Genomic DNA, 769 nt, shown 5'->3' with positions numbered 1-769 from the left:
CAGCGTGGCTACAGCAGAGGGCATGAAGCAGAGAGGGCCAAGGCAGGACACCGAGCAGGTCCCCAGGGAACGGGTCTGGGTAAGATGACCCTGGTTCAGAACATATTTCTGCGGGATGTCTTTAGCATCACGGTGTGCTGGGCTTTCTTCCGGAGGCTACAGTAGTGAACAGACAGATACGCTCTGCTCTTATGGTGCCACTTATTCCAGCATAAAGGAGGGCGTTTCAGACAATGAACTAGCAAACAAACAAGGCTGTGAGAGAAAGAGACTGCCAGAGCTGACTGCCACTCCCACACACATCTGGCTAATTTGAAATCACCTTTAGGTTCCTTCTGAATAGTGTGTCCTTGAGAAAACCTTTCCTTTATTTTTTTTTTCCATGGGAAAGTGCGAACACAGTACCCCACTACCACAAATTATGCAGTTGAGTTTCCCACATTTGGGGAAATCGCAGAGGTTAGCACATTCAGAGTGCAATGGATGAGCCTCGCCCTGGGAAAACCACCTTCATGATCGTGGTATCTCCCCTGCCAGGTAAGCCTTTCCTAAACCCCTTAGCTAGGGTGAGGTGCCCTCCTTGGTTTTCCCAGTACCTCCTGGACTTCCACCAGCACAGCACTGAGTACCCTTGTTGAACATGGGGTGCTGACTTCTCCATGTCATGCACTAGACCCCAATACACAAGTACCCCTTATAGTTATGAAGCTTTACCAAACTGTCAGCATGCAAAGTGCTAGAACAGGGGACCCAAGGATGTTCAAAGTCT

The 769-nt window shown here is 49.4% G+C and overlaps 1 non-coding gene across 1 annotated transcript; it reads right to left on the bottom strand.

The window, feature by feature from the left end:
• Window positions 1-381: 381 nt before the first annotated feature.
• LOC118155097 (U1 spliceosomal RNA) lies at window positions 382-545 on the bottom strand. The gene has a single exon (XR_004745324.3). It is a non-coding gene; the product is annotated as a U1 spliceosomal RNA (small nuclear RNA).
• Window positions 546-769: the final 224 nt, after the last annotated feature.

Source organism: Callithrix jacchus, chromosome 6 (genome assembly GCF_049354715.1).
Source record: "Callithrix jacchus isolate 240 chromosome 6, calJac240_pri, whole genome shotgun sequence".
Lineage (NCBI taxonomy): Eukaryota > Metazoa > Chordata > Mammalia > Primates > Cebidae > Callithrix > Callithrix jacchus.
The sequence above is the reverse complement of the archived record's forward strand: the minus strand, read 5'-3'. Positions and strand labels throughout refer to the sequence as shown.